This window comes from Erythrolamprus reginae, chromosome 2 (genome assembly GCF_031021105.1).
Source record: "Erythrolamprus reginae isolate rEryReg1 chromosome 2, rEryReg1.hap1, whole genome shotgun sequence".
Taxonomy (NCBI): Eukaryota; Metazoa; Chordata; class Lepidosauria; order Squamata; family Dipsadidae; genus Erythrolamprus; species Erythrolamprus reginae.
The window spans coordinates 46,588,379-46,610,238 of record NC_091951.1 but is presented as its reverse complement, the minus strand read 5'-3'; the positions used below and the strand labels follow the sequence as shown (position 1 = coordinate 46,610,238).

General features: G+C 45.2%; 2 pseudogenes; one reads left to right on the top strand and one right to left on the bottom strand.

Moving 5' to 3' along the window:
- LOC139160359 (zinc finger protein 721-like) overlaps positions 1–11,871 on the bottom strand; it is a 41,349-nt pseudogene extending 29,478 nt beyond the window's left edge.
- Positions 11,872–12,629: 758 nt separating this feature from the next.
- Positions 12,630–21,860, top strand: part of LOC139160362 (zinc finger protein 721-like) — a 94,844-nt pseudogene continuing 85,613 nt past the window's right edge.

Below are 21,860 nucleotides of genomic sequence, written 5' to 3'. Positions count from 1 at the left end.
CGGCGCACGGCCGGGCGCTGGGGACGTCTGGGAGGGCGAGGGGAGCCGGCGGGCGGAGGCGAAGACAACGGCGCCCTCCATTCTCTCTCCGGCAGTGAAGGAGAGGGGGGCGGATCACACCCCAATACAGGAGGTGGCGGCGGAGGAGGAGGAGGAGTGGGGCGGATCGGACGGGCAATGGGGCAGGGCAGAGAAGCAGGGGCGCGTTTGGCCAGAGGCACCGTGGGGAGGCAGGGGCGGCCGCGGCTCCCTTTACTCCTACTGCCGGACCTCCCCGCCGCCTCCTTTTTCCCGCCTTCCTTCTTTGGGGCCCAGCCGGAAACAGCTGCATCGGGCAGTAGCCGGGGACAGTTGCGAGTGGGAGCTCCAGGTTGGAGGCACTGGCGGTCCGGCACTGGCAGTGCCCCGCCCACCTGGAGCACTTCTGCGGCAAACCTGACCGTGTCTCGCGGCACACTACTGTGCCGCGGCACACCGGTGGGAAACGCTGGTCTAGGGTACATCTTGGCTAATCGAACAGGCAGTAGATGCCACCTGTAAAACATTTTGTATATGTTTTCTCTATATGGGACATATAGCATTAATTTATAGATGTCCATAGTTTCTCCCACTCGTGTAAATTTATAGTATAGCTGAAATTTTGGCTATCATGGGACCCTTTACAGTGGTACCTCAAGATACGAACTTAATTGGTTCCAGGGGGAGGTTCGTAAGACGAAAGGTTCGTAAGACGAAACATTGTTTCCCATAGGAAACAATGTAAAGTCAATTAATCCGTGCAACAACAAAAAAAACTGCAAAAAACGCTGCCACCTGGCTGTCACCTTTTAAAACAGCCAGGCGGCTTCCCTCTCTCTCTCTCCTTCCTCCCTCCTCCTCCTCTTCCTCCTCCTCCCGTATTCCGCCTCCCTCCCAGCCCGCTAGGCAGGCCAGTGGTCCCCGTCACAGAGCACAACCATGTAGGCTCCGCTCTGTTCCCTGCCGGCCCGATTGACGGGCTGGCGGTCTCCGCCAGGGAGAGCTTCCTGGCTTTCGTTCTTGTTGGATTCGCGAGCTTTCATGCCCAGGAAGCTCTCCGAGCTCGGGAAGGAGCCCACGGTCAGTCGGCTGCGGGCGGGAGGAAAGCGAATGCCACGGGGCTGGGCTCGGCTCCCCCTCTTACCAGCCCAGCAGGCAGCCGCCACGGAAGGCTCCGTTCTGTTCCCTGGCGGCCACGGAGCCCGGCCCCGTGGGCTCGGTTACATCTTCCGCTGCCAGCCAGGCAGCGCAACAAAGAGAGGCATTCGCTTTCCTCCCGCCGGCCCCTCAATCGGGCCGGCAGGGAACAGAATGGAGCCTTCCGCGGCGGCTGCCTGCTGGGCTGGCAAGGGGGGAGCCGAGCCCTGTGGCATTCGCTTTCCTCCCGCCCGCAGCCAACTGATCGTGGGCAGCTTCCCGATCTCGGAGAGCTTCCTGGGCATGAAAGCTCGTGAATGCAACAAGGACGAAAGCCAGAAGCTCCCCGAGATCGGGAGGAGCCATGGTCAGACGGCTGCGTGCGGGAGGAAAGCGAATGCCTCTCTTTGTTGTGCTTCCGCCAGCATGGCCTGGCTGGCAGCGGAAGATGTAACTGAGCCACGGGGCTGGGCTTGGCTCCCCCTCTTACCAGCCAGCAGGCAGCCGCCGTGAAGGCTCCGTTCTGTTCCCTGCTGGACACGGAGCCCGGCCCCGTGGGCTCGGTTACATCTTCCGCTGCCAGCCAGGCAGCGCAACGAAGAGAGGCATTCGCTTTCCTCCCGCCGGCCCCTCAATCGGGCCGCAGGGAACAGAATGGAGCCAGCCCAGAAGCAAGAGACGCAGGATCAGGCCGGCGGCAGGCGCAGGGCGAGGGCAGCAGGTCTGCATCCTGGCAGGCGGGCGGGCGGCGGGCGAGGAGGCGCGGCCGAGCGGCGACAGCGGCGGTTCTCTCCTCACTTCGCCCGGTCCTCTCCTGCCTCCTGCACTAATGTTCCCCGCTGCGTCGGGCGCCGCCAGCCCCAGTTGGATGCACCTTGCTGGCCCGCTCGCCCGCGGCTCCTCGCCCGCCGCCCGCCCGCCCAGGATGCAGACCTGCTGCCTCGCCCCACGCCCGCTGATCCTGCGCCTCCTGCTTCCCCCCCAGCCAAAAATACAAAGGCGGTCTGCCGCCGCCCGCGGAGCAATGGGAAGCTGAAGCCGCCGGCGGTTTCAGACTCCTTTGCTCCAGGCTGCTCCGCCCTGCCTGTCATGCGGCGGAAGACTGTCTTTGTGTTTTTCGCTGGGGGGGGGGAGAGCAGGAGGACCTTACTGACTCCCTCCCCCAGCGCCGGACCTCCTGCCTCCCTCCCAGACAAAACCCCAAGTGGCCTCCCGAACCCGGAAAGAAACCCCGTCGCCGGCTGTCACCTTTAAAAACAGCCGGGGGGCTTCCCAGCAGCCCCCGAAGCCAACGCCAAACCCGAACATCCGGGTTCGGCTTCGGAGGCTGCTAGGAAGCCCCCGGCTGTTTTAAAAGGTGACAGCCGGGCTGGGGGGCTTCCAGCAACCTCCCGAACCCCGAACTTTTGCCGAACTTCCGGGTTCGGGGTTGGGGGGGTTGCTGGGAAGCCACCCAGCCCGGCGGTCACCTTTTAAAACAGCCGGGCGGCTTCCCAGGAGCCTCCGAACGCCAAAACCGGAAGTTCGGGTTTGGCGTTTGTAACACGAAAAAAGTTCGTAAGAAGAGGCAAATTTTTTCTGAACCCCGGGTTCGTATCACGAGTTGTTCGTAAGACGAGGGGATCGTATCTTGAGGTTACCACTGTACTTCTTCCTCCACTAATTCTTGCTGTAAAAGGTACTTATATATCTTGGAAATTAATTTTTTGTCTGGTCCAAAAAGGATTTTATCCAAGCTACTTATTTTTTGGAATCCCAGTTTATTTTTGTCTTTATTGTATCTCAATTTGATCTGATAGTATTGGATCCAGTCTAGGTTAGTCCCTTTTTGTTGCAGATCTTGTTTAGTAATTAACAAATTATTCTCATCTAATATTTCATCATATATTATTATTTTATTCATATTCATTGGGTTGGGGTATGTAATAGCTTCATTAGGTGACAACCATCTTGGAATTTGCAAATATTTAGATTTTTGAATTATTAACCAGGATTCTATTAAAATTTTTGTTGAATATTCATTAACCTCATGTAAATAATAGACTGTTGAATGATGATTGGTTTAACATAGCCCGGGAAATTCAAATGTGTGTCATTTATTTTGAGCGGGAAGAAACAATGTATAAAAAGCTGGGAAGCCGTTACTGTAGTAGTTCGCGCCTGGATACATTTCGTATAGCAACTCTGTTTCTGCTATGAGGTGAATAAACCTTACTTTAATCTGACTCCAGTGTCAGTATTTTTCATTGGCGATGAAGGAGGTCTTACCTACGTACTCCAGAATGGATAACCTGCCTGTAGGAAAAGCACCCGACCATTTCGACCCTGAGAAGTCTTCTTGGGATGACTACATGGGGAAATTCGAGGTCTTCCTTGAAGCAGCAAGTATGAAAAACGCCGACAGCGGTCAAAAGAGAGCTATTTTACTAAACTACTGCGGCTCAGAAATTTATGCCCTAGCTCAAACTTTAACCGACCCGCTACCGGCCAACTCAGTTTCATGGGACATTTTAATTAGCAAATTGGAGTCTCACTTTAAACCGACCAAGCCGGCCATCGTATTCAGGCACCAATTCTCCCAAATGACTCAAATCGAGGGGGAATCGATTAACCAATACGCTACACGCCTTCGCACGGTACCAAGTGCACCAGATTACAGTTTGGGGTCAGTGTGGCCCCTGGAATATTCCAGAGCCTCATGGAAAGGCTACTTTTTGGCATTAAAGGGACCATACCATATTTTGACGATATATTAATATCAGGGGAAAATCAACCTCAGCTGAACCAAAGAATAAGAGAAGTATTAAGGAGGCTACAACAAAAGGGGCTTAAAATTAAAGCAGAAAAGTGTGTGTGGGGAACACCTAGCATAGAGTTTTTGGGATACAGAAATCATGCTGATGGCCTGAGCAGATGCCCAATGACATTAACAGTGGAGGATCCAGTTCCAGCAACTGACATATTACTGTTAGAATTAGAAGACAACCCAATCACTAAAGCAAAGGAAGTAGCTGAGCACAGAAGGCTAGACCCAATATTACAAAAACTTTGTTTCTGCTATGCGGTGAATAAACCTTACTTTAATCTGACTCCAGTGTCAGTATTTTTCACTTTTCCTTATAAAATGCTGTTTGAAATGAGTATAGGATTTATTTTGGTCCCAAATAGAAAGGAGTGCCATCCGAATTTGAGGTTGAAGCCCTCTAGTGCTAATGTTCTCTTCCCCCTGAGAGTTATCCAGTATTTCACCCAACACACTGAAGCAGCTAGGTAATACAGTTTCCAATCTGGAACTCCCATTCCCCCTCTAATCTTATGATCTTGCATATTTTTATATTTAATTCTTGCTTTTTTCTTACTCAATATGAATTGATGCTTCTTCTTTTTTTGTTTATCAAATAAACTGTTTGAAAGAGGAAAAGGACTTTTGGTAGCACATTTGGCAATTACAGCAATCTTACCTAGAAGAGATAATTGGAGTTTGGACCATTTGTCCAAGTTTATCTTGATTGTTTGTAAAAGATTATCGTAATTATCCTTGAATATTGCTAAATATTTAACTTTTTTTGTGATACTAACATCTAACTTGTCTTCTAGTTCGAAATCTTGTTTAAAGGTCATGTTTTTAGTTATTATCTTAGTTTTAGTTTTATTTATTTTTAATACGGCAACGGTTCCAAAGTCCTCAATCTCTTCTAGTAGGGGTTTTCTGGTTTCTAATGGGTTCTCTAAGATAAAGACCATATCGCGGCATAAGCTTGGACTTTAAATTCCTCTTTTTTTTACTCTTAGACCTTTTATCTTTTGGTTATTTCTTATATTAATTAATAATGTTTCTAGTGCCAAGATAAAAATTAACGGTGCTAAAGGGCACCCTTGTCGTACCCCTTTCTTTATTTGTATTTCTTCGGTCAGGTCTGTGTTGACTATCACCTTGGCTTTCTGATGGCTGTATATCGCACTAATTAATCCCGTAAGTTTGTCGCCAAAATTCATTTTTCTTAGTTGCAAAGTAAAGTATTTCCAGACTACTTTATCTAAGGCTTTCTCTGCCACTACAAATATTAAGGCTGCTTGTTTTTCTATATGTAGATTGTAATATTCAATTGTATTTAGTATAGTTCTAGTGCTATTTCTGATTTGTCTATGAGGTAGAAAGCAGCTTTGATCTGTATTACCGTATTTTCCAGCGTATAAGACGACTTTTTAACCCCTGAAAATCTTTTCCAAAGTGGGGGGTCGTCTTATACGCCGGATACTGCGCCCTTTCGGTGCCGAAGTCATTCATACGCAGCAGCCACCCAGCGAAAGCTGCTGCTTAACATGGGTGCCACAGCCGCGGGCGGGAGGAGGCGGGGAGCGGGATTGAGGAGGGTGGGGAACGGACCCGCGCTCACTTTCGGCTCCGGGGACTGCGGGTGGCTACGGCGCCGAAAGGAAAAAGAAGTTGCTGAGCATCCCTTCGTCGTAAACCCGACGGGAGGTGATGCCGCAAGACGCTGTCTCCTTGAGCGCTCCCTTGCCGGCCGAAAGCTCCCTGAACTCCCGCCTGTGAAGAGAAACCAAAGGGGGAAATAAAAAAACAAGGCGTCAGGTGAGCGCCAACCGATTCCGGAGCTCCCTCGCCGGCTTCATCGACGTGCTGCTGTTGCTGCTGTCGCTGCCGCCTGAGGTGGCGGCACTCGAATCTGGCGTGGTGGAAAATCTTTGCCTGCCTCCAGATTTTCCACCACGCCAGATTCGAGTGCCCGGCAGCGACAGCAGCGACAGCAGCAACAGCAGCGCGTCGATGAAGCCGGCGAGGGAGCTCCGGAATCGGTTGGCGCTCACCCGACGCCTTGTTTTTTTATTTCCCCCTTTGGTTTCTCTTCACAGGCGGGAGTTCGGGAGGCAAGGGAGCGCTCGAGGAGACAGCGTCTTGCGGCATCGCCTCCCGTCGGGTTTACGACGAAGGGACGCTCAGCAACTTCTTTTTCCTTTCGGCGCCGTAGCCACCCGCAGTCCCCAGAGCCGAAAGTGAGCGCGGGTCCGCTCCGCCCGCCTGGTTTGCAAGTGGCGGAGATCCCGGGCTGCTTGGCCAAGCGGGGCTTCCATTCAGGACGGGGGCAGGAGGGAGGGAGGGAAGGGAAACGCAGCCCTTTGCCTCAGCCCGCCGTCTCCACCAAGACCCCGTTTCTCGCTCGCTCACTCGTTCGTTCCTCCCCCCCCTTCCTTTCCCTCGCCGCCGCAGCACAGAAGGGGAGCGAAGGCATGTGCGTCAGAAGAGGGCTGCTTGGCCGAGCGGGGCTTCCATTCAGGACGGGGGCAGGAGGGAGGGAGGGAAGGGAAATGCAGCCCTTTGCCTCAGCCCGCCGTCTCCACCAACACCCCGTTTCTCGCTCGCTCGCTCGTTCCTCCCCCCTTCCTTTCCCTCGCGGCCGCCGCAGCACAGAAGGGGAGCGAAGGCATGTGCGTCAGAAGAGGGGTAGTCTTATACGGCCAGTATATCTCAAATTCTATATTTTAACTGGAAAAGTTAGGGGGTCGTCTTATACACCCAGTCGTCTTATACGCCGGAAAATACGGTAATAATTTGATTTAGTACCGGTTTTAACCTTTCTGCTATGATTGCTGCTAGAATTTTATAATCAATATTCATGTGAGTGATTGGTCTGTAATTTTGAATTAGGTGTTTATCTGCTTCATTTTGGGGTATTAGACTTATATGTGCATGTTTCCAGGATTCTGGCAACTTTCCTCCCTTCATTATATCATTAAATAGGTCTAACATAGTTAATTCTAAAGTGTTTTGTAGAGCTTTGTATAATTCAAATGGGATTCCATCAGGCCCCGGGGATTTGTTATTTTTCTGTCTGCCCATGACTGATCTTAATTCTGTTATTGTGATATTTGCATTCAGTCTTCCCCTATCTTGTTCAAAAATTGTTGGTAGATTAATTTGTTCTTAGTAATGTATAATTTTCTCTTCCTCTACCTCTTCCTGAATGTACAAATCAGAATAAAATTGCTCCACTATTGCTTTTTTTAATGCTTCATTTGTTTGTCTTTCACCTGTTGGGTCAACCAGTGCTTCAATATATCTTTCAGATTTTTGATTTGCCAATTTCCATGCTAGCCACCTTCCAGGCTTATTGGCACATTCGAAAGTTTTTTGTTTTAAGCCTTTTAATTTTTGAGCCATTTCTTGGTTTTGGAGAACAATTTTATGTTTAATCAGATTTAATTCTTCTAAGATTTTCTTATCAGACAAATTTTTATGTAACTCTTCTTCCAATAAAATTACTTTTTGATTTAGGGCTTGTATCTTACTCTGCTTTTCTTTGTTGCTTGCTGCTTTCGCCTTCTTTGTGATTTCTTAGAGGACTATCTCTGCATTTGTAATTTGGACGATCAGGACTTTAAAAAAAACAGGTAATATCATGGTAAAAGGAAAAAGAGCTGCTTCAAATGTATTTAGTGTGGATATTAAATTGTTACCAGACATTGAACTGATGGACTGATAATTGAACTACTGGCTGATTATTGAAACGGAAGGGCTTTCTTCAACTTGATTCAAATAAACTTTTCCTTGAAATATTGGACTTGGAAACAATCTCTGATTTACTGAACTAAATTAAAACTTGTTCTATTTACGTAAATTGACTTTAAGCTATCCATTCTTAAGCATATGAGCCAGGGTGGCGCAGCAGATAAAGTGCTGTACTACAGGCCACTTCCAGCAGACCTGGTTGGAAAAGCCACAGTAACTGAATTTAAACATGCCTGTGACAAACATATATCCAACCTAAGATAAAATACAGGAAATAGTTATACAGGAAATAGTTAAGGACAAACAAAAAGACCATGAGGTCTTTTTCTGCCGTCAATCTTCTATGTTTCTAGGTGATACCTGGCTCAACAGTAGTAAGTGCAACAGGGATTTTGGAGTCCCAGTAGACAAACACTTAAACATGAGTCAGTGGTATGCTATAGTTCCCAACCCAACCCCCCAACCGCCCCTCCAACAGAATCATAGACTGCATTAAGAAGGATAGAATCAAGATGACATGAAGTGTTAGTACCACTTTACAATGTGCTGTTTTATGTTGTATGATGTGCAGTCTGTGTGTGTAACATTTAAAAAACCAATAATTTTTTTTTTTAAAGACTTGGAATATTGCATCCAGTATTGGTTGCCGGATGTAAGAAAAATCTTGAGACTAGAAAGAGTGCAGACAAGAACAAAAAAAAATCAGTGGACTGGAAGCTAAAATTTTGCTGTTTTACGACTCCTGGAATTGGGTATGTCTATTTTCATGAAAATAAGGACTAGGGAGTGACATGATAGCAGTGTTCCAACAAGCAATGGATGGAATTTTTTCAAGGAGAGAACCAACCTACAAGTAAAGAGAAATTTCCTAACTGTGAGAACAATTAATCAGTGGAATGACTTGCTTCCAGAAATTGTGGTTGCTCCAACACTGGAGGTGTTTATGAAGAAATCAGAATGCTATTTATCTGAAATGATATAGGGCTTCCTGTTTGAGAAGAGAGCTGGACTAGAAGACCTCCAAGATCTCTACCAACTCTGTTATTATGTTCCCAAATTACCAAAGCAAACATATTTATTTATTTATTTATTTGTTTGTTTATTTAATTTATTAATTGGATTTCTATGCCGCCTCTCTCCGAGGACTCGGGGTGGCTCACAACATTTAAAATATACAATACATAATGTAATCCAATCCAATCAACTAATTAAAAATCTAGAAAACCTCCCAAAAACCATTTAAAAAACCAATCATTACATTCACTCCGCATTCTCTCAACACATTCATTGGGCAGGGGGCAAAGATCTAATGGCCCCAGGCCTGGCGGCATAAGTGAATCTTCAGACTCTTACAGAAGGCAAGGGGGTGCAGTACGGATCTCCGGGGGGGAGCTGATTCCAGAGGGCCGGGGGCCCCACAGAGAAGGCTCTCCCCCTAGGTCCCGCCAACTGACATTGTCTGGTTGACGGAACCTGGAGGAGGCAGACTCTGTGGGACCTGACCGGTCACTGGGATTCATGTGGCAGAAGGTGGTCTCGGAGGTATTTTGGTCCCATGCCATGTAGGGCTCTATGTGCACCAAGTTAAATGGCTATGCGTCACACAATACTTAATTTTAGGTGAGAAAAATACGCAAATCTGAAAATTGCTTTCCCTGAATAAATATCTGGGGAAGTTTTATGAAGTTAATTGATTCTGCAGAACTTTCAGTACCTTTTATTAAAGTATTCCCACTTGTGGATCAACTGATCTATCACTGTGTCTATCATTTGATTGATCTAGTCCAAGCCATCGGCTGAAAGAAAAAAAACTATGAAATAAAAAAAACAAAGAGAAAATTCCATGGGAAAGTCATTCCTCAGCCTTTGCAAGGCAGGAATTTTGATCTCCTACTCAAGGCGCAAATCAGAGGACTGGAAATTATTTTGTAGCCCAAAGTCCCATGATTACATGCTTAACACATTCCCTTTGGAATTGTATGCATGAGTGGTTTTCGCTTTTACATAGATACAATTTGCTTATTTTTGAACTACAGATTATAAATAAGCTTTTTAAAAATGGTAATGTGGCAATGTGTGTATTTAGTTATTTTTCATTAGGCTTGCACAATTCCAAGTCAAGGAATTACCAAAACACAAATAAATAATGGGTCTCTAGCAGTTACTGCCACTGTGATATGCTTAGTCTCATTTCTTGAAGGACTTTTAAAAAATTGTTTCTTGTAAACCCAAAGCTGGAGGAGTAGCAAGCAGAACCAAATAACCAGAGGAAGCTATGTTGCTGACAGGAACTTGAACCTGCTATTCTGCTTTCCATGTTGTGGAAGAACACAAAAATAATCCTGGCCAAACAAGGGGGGGGGGGGGAATAGGAGACAGCAGTCTGCACAACCACTTCACTTTTTGAAGGCAGAATACAAATCTATTAACTTTTATCTTTCTTACTTGATTTGGAGGTTCAACCGCTGTTTGATCTCCATCATAAAAATCAGAAAGCTTCATTCTTTGTTTCTCTGTAAGGAATAAATAATTTCAAAATGCATGATTAACAAAACATGAAGGGATATTCTATAGAAGAGAAGAAAGAGCAATGGTAAGACAGATGGATAATCAGAGGATCTTCCATTACCTTCTGTAGAGTCCTGACTTTGATCTTCCCAAGGAATCCTCCAGAAAAATGGTTCCTGGGGGGTATTTGATGGCTTCTTCTTTCCCTCAAGATCACTGATCTCCACAGTGCAGCACTTCAAATAGGAGGAATGAAAAAAGAAGCAGAATTAATGCATGTCATATGACATAAAGTGGATTCTTAGATTTGGAATATAACCTCAAACCCCCAATATCCATCTGTGATGTTGAGTGAGAAAACGGAACAATGTCCTATAAGAATTGGAGAACTGCCACATGTGATGAATGGCAGAGAAGTTGCGAAGAAGGGATTAAGTTTGAAAAACATACTTTATTCCCGTCTGAGCTCCCAAAAGTGTCTCACCTGCAACTGGACCTGCTCCTTCTGCTCCTCCGCCTGGCTCAGGAGGAGGCCTTCTGCCAGGGCCACTGCCTGGGAGCTGGTCTCTGCTCCACATTCCCGCACCCAGTCTTCCATCTCTGGGGGCAGAAGGAACAGGAGATGCTTCAGAACCACCAGGTCCAGCATCTGGGCTTTGGTGTTCTTTTCTGGTCTCAGCCATCTCTTGCAAAAGTCATAGAGTCGCCTGCAAAGTCCTCGGGGATCTTCAGCCTCCTGGTATTGGATGAAGTTCCAGGGCTGAACTTTTAAAGGAAGGATGGTTTCCTCCTGCAGAATCTTCTCCTTGGGTCTTGTCCAGAGCTTCCCCCTCTTTCCAGGTTGAGCAGTTGAAGGGCCTTTTCCACTTCCCTCCTTGTCAAAAGATGGTGTCTGCATTCTTTCTCTATGCTGCAGAACAACTCCAAATAGGCCCAAGGACTCTTGTGGATCTTCAGATGCCTTTTCCTTCAGAGGACTATTTCTGGGAACACAAGATGGATCTCTACAAATGATTCCACTTTTTTCCCCTCAAGAGAAAAAATTGCCTTGCAGAGACCACAAATGGCTTCCAGTTTCTGAGATCGAAAGGAAAACAAAGGCCAAGAATAAGAAAGTCTGCGGAGAGGGGCGGCATACAAATCCAATCAATCAATCAATCAATCAATCAATAAAGTGAAATTCAGCCACTGAATGACTTCATCCAACCTGCCCGGAGCCCCAAGCAGCTCATCCAAACTCAGTGCCAAAGTCCACCCCCACAGCAGGGCCAGGAAGGAGGCAGCTGGAGAGGCCGCCCCGCTTCTCTCCGAGTCTTCGGAGAGGGGCGGCATACAAATCTAATAAATTGAATTGAATTGAATTCTCTCCGCCTCCGGAGACAGGATCGGGCGCTTGGGGAGGCTGGTATGAATTCTGCCACGTCTTCGCCCCGCTTCTCTCCTCTCCTGCTAGGCCTGCGCAAGGTCAACTCTCCCCTCCCTCCACTTGGGCTCTTCCCAGGATACCCTCTGTCTTCCCAGTATCCCCGGTTTGCCCTGCCGGGAATGGGCGGCTGGGAGCATGGGATCTAGGAAGAGCCCCCACCCCCCACCTCACCTGGGGCACGTCTGGATGTCCTCCCACCAGACTCTCCGGCAACTTCTCTGTCTCATAAGAGCACCAGAGTTTAAGGAGAACGAGTTGGCAAGGCTCAGTGATGTCACTTCCTTCTCAAGCTCCTCTGGAAAGCCACTCGTGACGTTCGCCCTCCAGTGGGCCAATGGGGAAGCGCCTGGAGTTCCCTTCCCTTGGCTGAGGGCGCCCCCTGATGTATTTGAGGGAAAGTGCCATAATGGTAGAAAAGGCGGGAAAGAGGAGCGTACAGGAGGGGGGGAGGGGGGGATGATGGGCTTGGGAGTAGGGGTAAGAAAGACCCCTTTTCAGTGGCTTCTTGTCAAAGATTTCGACGTTTGTGACGTGCGTCTTTCTTTCCTTTTATATTAACCCAAATGCCATGAAGGAGGTTTTGGTCTTTCTTCTGTGGTGTTTCTAGAGCGGTTTGGTTATTTCTTCTATTTAGTCCACCTCCCCCTTCGGTCTGCTTATGTCGTATGTATGTATGTGTGTCACATGTTTTTGCTGAATTTGCAAATTAAGGGACACTAGGATTCGACAGAAAAAAAACATCTTTTTAGCGCAGTGCTAGATTTAAAAAAAGACCACTCTAACCTGACAATTCAATCAAAGGGACAAATACAAACTCATCACAGCTCTGTTTCCTTTGAATCCTTTAAATGTGAAGATATTGAGTGGAGAATGGAGAAGATATTGAATGGCGGGAGAAGGAAAGCGCTCAACGGTCCCAAACAAACCGTTGTGCCTGAGTGGATCTGCACTCTGATTGGTTGCTGAGGGTGGAAATGAGGCGTGTTCCTTTTCCCTGCTTTTTTCTTCTGTGCGCTGCTTGAGATTTACCTCAGGATGTTCCTGATTGTCTTCTCTGCTGCGAATGTTAAATGTACGTATTTCTCTTGATATAAAACTACAACTTCGTGCCGGTGTCTCCCCCCTCCCTCCTTTGGAGAGCAGCTGCCTATTTCCTCCAGTTAAATCCCTTCAGTTGAGTTCATTTTATTTTTCATTTTATCCCCTCAGTGTTGGGGGGGAAAATCAGGTCCAGTTCCAATAAGGGAATAAAATAGAGGCTGCTTAAGAAAGGTAATTTATTGACGGGCAGAACCAAGAACAGACTGCAGTTAGAATACAGTACAGTATAACAGAACTGGAAGGGACCTTTGGAAGCCTTCTAGTCCAGCCCTCTGCTCAGGCAGGGGAAGCTATACCAGTGATGGGGAACCTTTTTTTGTTCGCATGTCAAAAAGGGTGTGTGTGGATGCTAGCATGTGTGCACATGCCCACGACCCCTTCCCTACTCCTGCACATGCACCCCCCCATGCTGCCCCCCCCGCACATGCGCACAGGCCTTTATGAAGCCTGGTACATGAAAAAATGCCCAAAACCGGGCAAACCACTGCCCCTTCAACCCTGCCGCTGCCTCTTCCACTGTGCCTGTCACCACAGCCTCCCTCCCTCCCTCGCCTGCAGCACAAAGAATCGCTGACAGTTGGGAGGGCGATAGCAAGTGAGAGGCGGGTGCGAATACACCTGGCGGGACTAACTTGCTGGCTCTTCTGGGCTCTGTCTCCGCCTAAATAAAGTATATATTATTTGTATAGATAGGAAAATAGATAAGTATATAGAAAAAGTACAAATCTAAAAGTGGCACCAATAATAAAATGAAGTAGGGCTATATGTAACCAATCTGTTACTCATACAATTAATTAGGATTAGAATTACTCGTGGAAGGGATAAGAGGGAGGAAGAGGAAATAGAGAAGGAAGGGAAGGGGAGGAGGGAAATAGGAAGTGAGAGAATGAGAAAGAAAGTAGAGAAGGAGGTGGAGGGGAATGTTATGAAATATCGAGGGAAGACAGTTTGCTAATATACTACAGTATAATATATAGTATAATAGGTGCTAAATTAGGATATTGGTCTGATTAATTGGATAGAAATGTATAACTATTCATATCTTGCTATGATTCATGGTATATGCATGGGCGCATAGGTGGAGATTGTGGAAAAAATAAAAGCTTTTCTTTTAAAAACATTTATCCGCACTTTACATGAGGATTAGCCCTGCACAATAAATCCAGGGGGGGGGCACTTCAGTTTTGGATCCCTGTTACAGGTTCAGAAAGAAATGACATTATTGAGTTTGCGCCTTTCTAGGATACTGGACTCTCTCTCACTCTCTCTCTCTCTCTCTCTTTAACCCTTTGAGTTCTGCAGGAATTTACAAATGCATCCGGAAGGTCTTGAAGATCTAGAAGTGGGGAAAGTAAGTTTGTCTGTGTGGGAGTGGGTAGACGTTCTTCCCATAGAAAGGGAAGCGGAGAGTTCTCATTCTCAGAAAGGGAACAAGAGGCATGTGGTTCATCCAGGTTCAGTTTGTTGAGTTTTAGGAGTGGGAGACATCAACCTCAGACCCAACATTTCCCTCCTGCCTAGCTGCCCTTTCCCATGAGTGTAACAGGCAGGGGGGGAAGCAGAGACCCCGCACACTGCCCTTGGGAATGAATGGAGCCTCACAAATGAAGATAGTGGTGGGGGTGGGGAAACTGGAGAGTCCTTCACAACCCACTTGCTGATGAAGGCTCCTGTGTATGGGGGGGGGGGGGCTTGCATGGCAAATCTCAAACAGGAAGTAAGAAATATGTTTGCAAGGAAGAGAGGCAAAAGATGATGCCTACATTCTCACTGTCTGCTGGATGACACTAAAGAAGGTTTAGATCCCCTGCAGCTCAGTTTGTCTTAGGAAGGTAGTAAACCAGCATCCTAAAGCAGGGTCATTTGACTGGCATTTCATTTTATGTGAACTGAGGTTTCTTGCTCTGTTGTACATTTTTAAAAAGCAAGTCTCTCCTTGTGAGTAAAAAGAAATTTCAACGATCCAAAATGCCAAATACACTGAATTTTCTTGATGGAAGTCATCATTTTACCAGCTCAGAAAATATTTATTCTGGAAAAGGATGAATATTGATCTGGTCCAATCCACTTCTTTCTGTTGTTTCAATATATTCTTTCTATAAGACATGGGTTGTCAACCTTAAACACTCAAAGAGCCATTTGGACCCATTTCCTAGAGAAATCAAAAAACTGGGAGCAGCAAAACCTGGGTGGCCATAGCCAACTCTATGTCACTCAATCCCACCAAGTCACACAACCCCCTTCCAGCTACGCCTACCCAGGTTTTGTGGCTCTCTATGTTTTCTTTTCTATGGAAAACAGGTATCTCTTGTTGGGAGAGTTTTTTGCATGCGGATGGTAAACCCACCAATTAGCCACAGTTCACAACTATACCTAATTGAAGTCTTCAATGAACAACACTGCAGCAGGCTTTCTTGTATAAATATATTTTACTTTTCTTCTTAGCAAAATGCTTCTCTAAATAAACTATTATCTTTGCCTTTAACCACTATAACAAACTAGCTACAATACTATTATATAACTACCATTACATCCACCACTGCAACCTCTAAGCACTAACTACAAACCATTAAGCACAAACCACTCTATAACAAACCACACCCATGCAAGGTTGTTACTCCTATTATATAGGTTACAGCCAATCAGGTTGCAGCACATTTAGCAAACCCATGATTATATGCTGATTATGGCTTATATTAGCCTTTCCCATGGTTACAGACCATTTACTTGCATTATAATATTACCTCCAGAAATAAACTTAAACTTTCTGACCCCTCTTTTAATATTACAATATTACAATGCAATTACACGTAGTCCCCAGGTTACGTCATCCCCGACATACAACATTTTGTTGTTACGACGACCCGGGGAAAGTTTCAAAGCCACCGTTGCCACCACCGCCTCCGTTCGGGCGAAGGGATCTCCGCGGTGGGCTTCGGAGACCCCGCAGAGATCCCCTCATCCGAACAGAGGTGGCGGCGAATTCAAGGGACCAACAGCCGGTCCTTCTCAGTGCTGCGTTGCTGCAGCTTCCGAGGCTGCCGCTGCCACCTCCGTTCAGGCGAGGGGATCTCCGTGGTGGGCAGCCTCGGAGGCTACAGCAATGCAGTGCCGAGAAGGACCGGCTGTTGGTCCCTTGAAGCCGGTCCTTCTCGGCGCTGCGTTGCTGTAGCCTCAGGCCGCCCACCGCAGAGATCCCCTCGCCCGAACGTTCAGCAGGAGGCTTCACCGGCTGTTGGTTGCTTAGAAGCCGCTGCCGCTGCTGCTGCCGCCACCATGTAAGTTGGAATATTTGTGTAAATTGGAATATTCCGACTTACACCAAACTCGGCTTATGACGGGCCGTGGGAACAGATCCCCGTCGTAAGTCGGGGACTACCTGTACACACATTTTCTCTAAAATTATTTTGTGCTTCATATTTAACAGTGGTTTAGTCAATACATCTTCAGTATTTTTTTCAGTGGCAATATAACACAGTTTAATCTCTTTCTTTTGCACCGTTTGCTTTACATTTTTATACCTAACATCAATATACTTTGTCCTTGACTTCACATTTTTCTGTACTTGCAAATGAACTGTCAACTATGCAAATCAGATCATTTTCCATACCAAGTATTATCTCAAGTCCATATTGATTAGTTTCCTTTAAATACCTTAATACCCTTTTAAGACCAAACCAATCCTTTACTGTAGGTTTACTAGTCTTCCTGCTTAATGAACTCACTGCATATGCTATATCAGGCCTTGTGTAATTTGCTATATGGAGTAAACTCCATAGATCCTGGTGTTTAAATGCTTCATCATAACTCTTGACTATTGAAGTCTACTAACATTGGGGGTTTTACATTTTTCATGTCTTGCAAACCAACCTTTGCTATCAAATCATGATCTTTTTCTTTTGATTTAACACAATACTAGGGTTTACTTGTCTGCGCAACATCTATACCCAAATGTATCAGCAATGCTTCTTTTAAATCACAATTCAATAAGCCTTTTATTCAAACAAGCCGCTTCCCCATTCCTGCCATCGACCTTACTTTCTCAGGCTAGGTAAGGACTGTTCTGCTCTTGGGTCTCCAATAAAAGTCCAAGTTCCAAAAAATCACTTACTAGAAATAAAATTCACTATTTATGTTTTCAAACAAGCAGGATACATAAATTGCAATGCAGAGTTAAGTAGAATGAAGTAAAAGCAACTCCATCTCATTAAGAAACCGGGATCTGGAAAGCGCACCAAAATCCAATCCTTTTCAATTCAATTCAATTTATTAGATTTGTATGCCGCCCCTCTCCGAAGACTCGGGGCGGCTCACAACAATGATAAAAACAATATTATAGTGAAACAAATCTAATATTAAAAAGAAATATATAAAACCTTATCATATTAAAAACCAGACAACACGTACATACCAAATATAAAATATAAAGAGCCTGGGGGAAAGATGTCTCAAGTTCCCCATGCCTATAAGAGAATCACAAAATGGAGGTTTGTTCATCATCTTTAGATAACATTTCTTTCGCTAAGAAGATTTTAGGTAATCCCATGGCTAACAATATTGCTATGGATGTGTGGGAACCCCACCCTATCCTGAAGAATGAAATATTTGGGATATTAAAAAGAAGCAGAATATTATATTTCCCCTAGGGGAGTAATGGGGAAACATGCTCTTAAGGGAGATAAAAACCAACCTCAGCCTCCCTGTCACAAGGAGAAACTGAGGAAGCCAGCTTTTAGAAATGCAGATTTGGTAATCCATTCAGAAAGACTGGATCAGGCAGAAAGCTCAGAGAAACAACACAATTGAGCCAAAGATTGACAAAATTAACTTAGACAAACAGCTAAGATTTGCAGTTTCCCTTTCTGTCTATAGAGCCAACCATGACCTCTATAACCTCTATAACCTTCATTGTGTATTATGGTGTATTGGACAAAATAAATAAATAAATGACCCCTATATGACCACATAGGAATTCAGAAAGTACAGTAGACCAACTCTATGTCATTCAATCCCACCAAGTCACATGACCCCCTTCCAGCTATGCCTACCCAGGTTTTGTGGTTCTCTATATTTTCTTTTCTATGGGAATCAGGTATCTCTCTCTCTCTCTTTCTTTTCCCTCTTTCTCTCCATCTGTGCGCATGAGGAGAGACCCTTAAGTGAGCGCCAGAGCACCAAATAATTTGCTTCCTGACACTTCAGGTTGGAGCTTACACTGTCATCGCTCAGCCCAAGGGTTGTGGTGCGAGGGGGGACACAAGGTGATGGCCAGATCTTTAGGGCAGAAGAAAAGCCGTGTCCAAAGCCCCTCCTTAAGCAAACGGCCAGCTGGCCTCCACATGCACATTTACTGCATTTTGTTGCTCACTTGAGAGTTTTCCTGTTTGTGTGCACCCTCCTAGACCTGTCACAGCCAGCCAGGAAGTCATGAGATGGGGAGGAGGGTCACCCAAAGGGAAGTCTCCACCAAAGGTGGAGATCGTTCCTCAAACAATGCTGGAGAATCAGCCCTGGCCGCTTCCCCATTCCCATCAGCGCCCTTACTTTCTCAGGCCAGGCAAGGATGGGGAGGGACTAGCCAGTGATGGAGCAGGGAGCCACAGGAGAAGGCCCAAAAAGCCACATGCGGTATTGGACAATATTTACTACCGGTTCTGTGTCCGTGGCTTGGTGGGTTTGGTGTACCTTGGTGGGTGTGGCAGGGGAAGGATAGTGTAAGATCTTCATTCCAAGCCCACTCCAGGGCAATGTAACTGCAAAATCCCCGTTTCCTGCTGATCAGCTTTGACTCAAGAGGCAGAGAAGAGATAGAGGCACAGCCACTCAGAGGTAATATTTACCAGTTCTGCAAAGTACTCAAATTTTCTGCCACCACTTCTCCAGAACTGGTGAGAACCTGCTGAATGCCACCACTGTAATCTGCCTCAACAATAAAGGGATGCTTTCTTTCCAATCAGCCTCCAGCCTCCATTTTATATCCAGCGCCTTCCTCCTGTATTGAAAATGAACCAGATGGATATTTCTTCCAAGAAATGAAAAAAGCATTTGGAGATGTACAATTTTCCTTGCATTAATTTATAATTGTGTTATAGGACAGAGAAAGAATGGCAAGCCTTCCTTTAGCAAGTGGGGGAGCTGGAAAAGGCCCTTCCGGTGCTCAGTCTGGAATCCACGGGGAGATCTCAGCAAGAACTGGGCAGAAGATGCTGGAAGACGGAACCATCCATTCACAAGTCCATGCCTGGAATTTCAGGAGCGTCCAATATCAGGAGGATGAGGGTCCCCGAGGACTTTGCAGCCGACTCCATTTCTTTTGTAGTGGATGGTTGAGACCAGAAAAACACACAAAAGCGCAGATGCTGGACCTGGTTGTTCTGGAGCAGTTCCTGGCGCTTCTGCCCCTGCAGATGGAGAGCTGGGTGCGGGAGTGTGGAGCAGAGACCACCTCCCAGGCGGTGGCCCTGGTGGAAGGCTTCCTCCTGAGTCAGGCGGAGGAGGAGAAGGAGGAGCAGGTTGACTTGCAGGTGAGAGGACTTCCTCTTGGGACTCCAGAAACAGTTGAATATAATAAACAATATATTCACATGTTTGTATCCTTTTCGTAGTTTTCATAGTTTTATTAACCTTATCAAGATATAAAACACAAAAAAATGAAAAATGAAAACACAGAAAAATGAAAAAGGTAGAAAATTGGGGTGGGGGAGGAAACGGAAGGGAAAGAATATCACTGATTTTTTTTTAACCTAGTCACATAATATGGTAACATTACAGGCTCAGTGTTTTACTTTTACATATTTAATATATACAGTGGTACCTCTACCTAAGAACGCCTCTGCTTACAAATTTTTCTAGATAACAACCGGGTGTTCAAGATTTTTTTGCCTCTTCTCAAAAACCATTTTCCACTTACAAACCCGAGCCTCCAAAACTGTAACCAGAAAAGGTAGGGAGAAGCCTCCATAGGGCCTCTCTAGGAATATCCTCTGAGGAAACGAGGCCGGAAAAGGCAGGGAGAAACCTCTGTGGAGCCTCTCTAGGAATATCCTGCGAGGAAATGGGGCCTCCACCCTCCCTGTGGTTTCCCTAATCGCACACATTATTTGCTTTTACATTGATTCCTATGGGGAAAATTGCTTCTTCTTACAAACTTTTCCACTTAAGAACCTGGTCACGGAATGAATTAAGTTCGTAAGTAGAGGTTATCAGAGCTTGCATTTGCGGAAGGTAGTCTGTTTGTGCCCAAGCAGCAAACCAGTCCAGCCAGCCCACCAACCCAACCAGCCAGCCAGCCACAGACCAGTAAAAATGGAGTTGAAGTCTTCAATGAAATACTGCAGCAGTAGGAAGTTGTGGGAAAATATATTTACTTCTTTATACTACTACTACTACTACTACTACTACTATCTATACTATACATACAATAAACTAGTCTCTTACTAGTACCTTGCTACAACAATCTTAGTTCAATACCTCACAGGAACCAACTTGTACAGCATTTCAGCTTCTTCAAGGCATATTTCCACAAACAGCAGCAGCACACAAGTAACAGCGAACAGGCAGAGAGAACAAAGAGAGAGAAAAAGCAGGGAGCTCTTGCCTAGCTAAATATTTTACAGGTTGCTGCATGCTCTGTCCTCAGGCATGGGGGAACTGAACTATTCCTTCCCCCCAGGCCTATACAGTTTATGGGTTTTTAGTTTTAAATATTAGATTTATATTCTACATTGTGTTCTATTACTGCTGTGAGCCGTCCCAAGTCTACGGAGAGGGGCGGCATACAAATTTAATTAATAATAATAATAATAATAATAATAATAATAATGCTCAACTGCCTCTGAATGACTCAGAATTCTCAACACAAGCCTACTTTCTGCATTATGACATTACATAGTGATTTTTAATTCCTGACAGAGGTACCTCTGTACTAGCAACCTCTGTAACAACAAACCTACATAATGAGCAAAACTTAATCAAGGTTTCATTTTTTTCCTTCTCAAGCATAAATCCAAACAGTGGTTCCAAAGTAGAAAGAAGGTTGGGTGTGGTCTTTTCTTTTAGTAAAGCAATTGATTTGGCCATCTCTGCTAGTTACATCAGTTTGTCCAACAATTTTTCCATTGTTGCAATTAAAATATCCTTCAGCTTTTGTGCATAGAGTGTTCTTGCTGCTCTCAACATATATAACACCAAAATTAAAGATTGTTTTTCAATCTCTGTATTAAACCTAACAGAAAAGTTTTTGGTTTCATTTTCATACCCAGAATCTCCTGCAGTAAAATATAAATCTGACCCTTGTATTTCTTTGCTTTGTCAAAAGTCCAACAGAATTGGTAAAAAGTTCCTTTTTTACATTTAAATTTCAAACGTGTGCGAAATTTCTTTCTATATCTTTGGTAACTTATCAGTGTTGAGTAGAAGGATACATCATTTTATGAAATGTTCATTTTACATTATAATTTAATACAAATTTTAAACTCTTCAACATCATGTTTTCTCCTTGTTCTGGCATTATATTATGTACAAAATTTTTGGCTTTGGATCAATGTATTCAAATTTTGATGTCTTCCTACCAGACTTTCCTGGCATCCATACTACAATATGTGGTGATCCTTCACTAATCTTTGTAAAGTTCTCATATACATTGTTGAAGAAAGATTTTGCACAGTGATTTCTTTCTTACTTCTCAGCCTAATTGATCGACAGTGAGTGATTTGCAATGGTGTTCACAGGAAAAGAAACCACTTCATGATTTGTGATGTCCATTAATTATTTTCTCCTATTTCAAGTCATTCGCAATACAGATCAGAGATCCTGAGAGAAAGCGGCATCCATCAAATCTCCATCAAGAACAGTTTTTCAGGGAGATCTCTCAGGGAGATCCAAATCAGGACACCTCAGGAGGTAATATAAGTTCTTTCCACTCTGTTGAGAATTACTAAATTTCTCATCTTTTCTGTGTCCTTTTCTCTCCTCCCATTTTACTAATTAGGCTTTTGGAAATTCTGTCTCCCTCACAGGGAAGAATAGAAGAAAGTTGTCTATTTGTTCTGGGGAAGCAGAAACCAGGATTGAACCTCTAACTCAGGTAACAGAAGAATGTTCATTTCCTAGATTTATATTTTACATTTCCGTCAGGAAATC